The sequence below is a fragment of the Melitaea cinxia genome, chromosome 17, assembly GCF_905220565.1.
Source record: "Melitaea cinxia chromosome 17, ilMelCinx1.1, whole genome shotgun sequence".
Taxonomy (NCBI): domain Eukaryota; kingdom Metazoa; phylum Arthropoda; class Insecta; order Lepidoptera; family Nymphalidae; genus Melitaea; species Melitaea cinxia.
This window is the reverse complement of record NC_059410.1, coordinates 9,709,248-9,713,342: the sequence shown is the minus strand read 5'-3', so window position 1 is coordinate 9,713,342 and position 4,095 is coordinate 9,709,248. Positions and strand designations below refer to the sequence as shown.

Sequence of the window (4,095 nt, the reverse complement as noted above, 5' to 3'; positions counted from 1 at the left end):
TGATTAAGATCACCCACATCCCCACAAGCACACAAATCTGAATCAATTATATTATACCTGGCCAAATGTATAGGTGTGCATGCATGACCCAATCTCATTCGAATAATTGATGAAGTAACTTGTTTACCAAACCTCAGAGATGAAAACCATGGCTTACTAGGAATATTAGGTTGTAAAGACTTAAAAAATTTCCCCTTGATCCTCCCACTAGTTTCCCAAGCTTCATCCCAAGTTTTCTTGAGATAGAGCCTAGGCAGCGTAGTCAAATCATGGCAGTAATTAATGTAAGGATGAATGTCACCACACACCACGGCCTCATTAGCTAGACGATCAGCTACAACATTACCAACAATATCTACGTGTCCTGGAATCCAGGCAAACATCACGACATATCCTCTTAAAACACAATTATGTAAAGCAGTTCTAATATTAAATATTACAGGATACATGGGCTTAGATTGAAATGGATATCTTTGAATCGCCATTAAAGTGCTTTTAGAATCAGATAATATAAGGGTTTTTTCTAATTTCATTAACAAAATGTATTCTAATGTTTTGAGGATACCAAAACATTCCCCTGTAAAAACAGATGTTTCGGGAGGAAACTTAATTTTTTGGACTATATTCAATTGTTTGTGATAAACACCAATTCCAACATGAGAAGTATGTTTCGAAGCATCAGTGTAAATGTGATGCCAATTGTGGAAATTATCGTCTATCACAGAATTAAATTCATAATTAGCACTAACGATATTTCTGTTGATGCCCAAGTTCAAACAAATATTGGGTGAGATAGTCAAACTTTCAAAACTACAGGAGAACAAAGGAAGTGAAGGACAACGATAAACAGGTGATTGAATGGACATAAATTTTCGAAAACTAATTATTAAACAAGGTAAGGACTTATGTCTCCAATAAGCGGAGGTGTTAACTAATTCTGACAATAATTTGAGTTTATTAAAAAGTGGATGATTAGAGTTCTGTACAAAGCGGAAGAAGAATTTGTCTGCGTAACTGTAAGGGTGGTTCACAACATTCAACTTGCAGGGCATTAATAGGCGTAGTCTTCATAGCCCCAGTAATAATTCGAAGAGCTTTAGCTTGTATGCTATTCATTTTGGAAAAACCAGAAGAACAACCGGGTTCAAGAAGAAAGGTACCATAATCTAGTACACTTCTAATGATAGCATTATATATTAATTTTAAAGACAAAGGATGCGCTCCCCACCACACTCCCGAAAGACATCTTATTATATTTAACAACCGCTCGCACTTAGCCACCACATATTCCGTATGGGGAAGTCCAGTGAGTCTTGCATCGAGATAAACACCTAAAAATTTAACATTATTTTTCACTGGAATTATAATATTATTGTATTTAATGAGGACGGGAGGGGGTAATCGGCATCTAGAAAATAATACTATTGAGCTTTTTGATGGTGTAAGTTCTAAATTATTTTGGAACAGCCAGTTCTTTAATTGATGAAGGGAAGAATCCAGAGCAAATTTAGCATTATCAATGGACTTATTTACATTATAAATTAACAAATCATCTGCATACTGTAGTACCTTAACATCGTTGCCCAATGAATACTCTAAATCATATGTATAAATATTATATAAAATCGTACTTAGGACTGATCCCTGCGGGATACCTTTCCAAACTATTCTAGCAGGTTCATTAGAATCTCGCAGGGTAATTGAACGCTCTAATAAAATGTTCAAAATAAAATGTATTAACATAAATGGAATTTTTAATTGATTGAGTTTATGTTTTAGAATTGGGAGGGAAACATTGTCATAAGCAGAGCTTATATCTAAAAAAGCTGCCAAGACAGAATTATTATTAGAAAATGCCAGACGAATATCTGTAGTGAATATCGCCAGACTGTCTATGGTGCTTCTGCCTCTGCGAAAACCAAATTGATTTTCTGATAACAATTTATTACTTTCTATAAACCACTCTAACCTATTTTTAATTAAATGTTCAGCAATTTTTAGAACAACAGAAGAAAGTGCTATGGGTCTATATGATGAAGGATTATCAGCAGGTTTATTGGGCTTTAATATAGGAATTATCTCCTGCTCTTTCCAATGCGGTGGAATTTTTCCAGATTCCATAACAGAGTTTAAAATATTCAAAAAATATAGAAGGCATGTATCGCTCATATGAGTAAAAAAAGAATACATGATACCATCTTTCCCGGGTGTAGAATCCTTAACATTTGTTAAAACTCCTTTCAATTCAGGTAGTGTAAAGGGGGCATTAAGAACGTCGGAGGTATAATTGCAATTATAACCTGTGGAATAAGTGAAACTGTCACCGATGTCATTGACATTTTTGATAAATGTGTTATCATGAGCTCTATGTAAAGAAGAAATCGGGCTATAAATTAGTTCTGGTTGAGGAACAAAGGAAGGAGCCAAATTATCCAAAAATTGATTAGACAAAGTAGACGGTAGACTGGGGGATGAATTCTTGAAAGCTGATCTAAAACGTTTAATATTTTGCCAAACAAAAGATGGTTTAACTTCAGGTGAGATAGTTTCACAGAAACTTTTCCATCCTTCCCATTTCTTTCTTTTGAATAATTTTTTAGTGGTAATAATAACATTATTTAATATTTCAAAATTTTCTTCTGAACTTAATAAATTATAATTTAATTCCGCTTCCTTCCTTTTTTTTGACAGCCCAGGAACACTCACTATCCCACCAGGGAGGCAATGGAATATTATTTGAGGAAGGCTTCTTTGATGGAAAAACTTCGTCAGCAGTCTCAATAATAGCATGTGCAAAAGCTTCAGAACTCCGATACACATCACCTTGGCTTAAGATAGAAAGAGTTAAGATCTTATTATCTAGGGTAGCTTTGTATAAATCCCAGTCTGCGCTAGCCAACTGATATTTAATTCGGAAAGAAGTTTTAGTTTTATTAAAATTTTTAAAAGGTAAATTTATTAAAATGGGGAAGTGATCACTACCATAAGTGGAGTTTAAGGTTTGCCAAATCAATAATGAGGCTAAACTAGGTGAAGAAATGGAAAGGTCAGGAGCACTTTTACCTTCATTAATATTGGTTCTTCGTGTAGGAGTGCAATTATTTAAAATACATAGATTAAGTTAATTTACAATGTCCAACACTTCATGTCCATAGTTATTATTATTTGAACTACCCCATGACTGGTGTTGAGCATTAAAGTCACCTAAAACAAGTATAGGTTTGGGAAGAGATACTAAAATATTTTTAACTTCTTTTAAAATTTGAGAAGAAGGATGAGGAATATATATAGAGACAAAGCAAATGTTATTTACAATGATAGCAATGATTGAGAAATTTTTATCATGAGAAGTAATATTTACAAGAGAAAAAGAAAGAGGATGTTTTACTAATATTGCAACACCACCATAGCCATCAGATCTATCTTCTCTAATACAAGAATATCCTTGAATTTTAAAAATGGATTTAGGTTTTAGCCAGGTTTCTTGAAGACATACTATGGTGGGATGATACTTATTAATAATATGGATAAGATCACTTTTCTTACTATTTATACTACGACAATTCCACTGAATTGCCTTGGCGTAACTGTCCATTATGACTAATATAATTATTTATAATTTCCATTATTGGTTGGGCTACGTTGGACGGTTGATTTTGATTTAAAATATTTAATAAAGTAATTATAAGTTCGACAATAGATTGTTTAGATGAATCATTTGTTTCATTGTTAAATGCACAACCATTTTTAGGGGTAGGCAAATCAAATTCATTTATGATAGCATTATGAGCCTTGACATCGTATCCTGTGTTTGATGTTAAATGTTGACGAGATTTTAAAAATACAGTTTTCTTATAGGAAACATTTTGAAAATCTTTATTATTATTTATATGAGTTTTGTTGATGACAGAGGTTGAAGGAGTGTTTGGGGAAGTTGCTACAACATCAGAATATGATTTGGTTATTGTAGGGAAGATTTTGGATGCCTCTGCATAAGAAATACTATTTTTACGCGACTGCCAAGGAAGGGTTATGTTTTTCGCGTGTATCTTGTATGTATGTATGTATGTAATATTCTTTACTACCTCATATTTC

The 4,095-nt window shown here is 33.2% G+C and overlaps 1 long non-coding RNA gene across 1 annotated transcript; it reads left to right on the top strand.

Moving 5' to 3' along the window:
* Positions 1 to 2,263: 2,263 nt before the first annotated feature.
* On the top strand, positions 2,264 to 3,714 carry LOC123661569. Its single transcript, XR_006744358.1, has 2 exons — positions 2,264 to 2,537; positions 2,692 to 3,714. It is a non-coding gene; the product is annotated as an uncharacterized LOC123661569 (long non-coding RNA).
* The last annotated feature ends 381 nt before the right edge of the window (positions 3,715 to 4,095 follow it).